Source organism: Eimeria tenella, genomic scaffold (genome assembly GCF_000499545.2).
Source record: "Eimeria tenella Houghton genomic scaffold, Eth_scaff2524, whole genome shotgun sequence".
NCBI classification, from domain to species: domain Eukaryota; phylum Apicomplexa; class Conoidasida; order Eucoccidiorida; family Eimeriidae; genus Eimeria; species Eimeria tenella.
In genome coordinates this window covers 2244-2579 of record NW_013542391.1, presented here as the reverse complement: position 1 = coordinate 2579, position 336 = coordinate 2244, and positions in this window count along the sequence as shown.

Genomic DNA, 336 nt, shown 5'->3' with positions numbered 1-336 from the left:
GCAGCAGCAGCAGCCGCAGCGGCGGCAGCAGCGGCTGCGCCCCGCCCCCCCAAACCCTAAACCCTAACCCTAAACCCTCGCGGGCTCCACAGGGACAGCCGGGATCGTCTTCTCCCCGATCCCGATCCCGATCCCAGCACTTGTGGGGTTTCCAGTGTATCTACACCTCAGATGAAAGCCAAAAAGTCCGCCAACAAGAGGGCCCCCCCCCAGGGGCCCCCCCAAGAGGGGGCCCCCCAGGGGGCCCCCCAGGGGCCCCCCGAGGGGCCCCCCAAGGGTCCCCTGGAGGAGACCCCAGATGAGGCCCAGGAGGCCCCCCAGGGGCCCCCCAAGGGG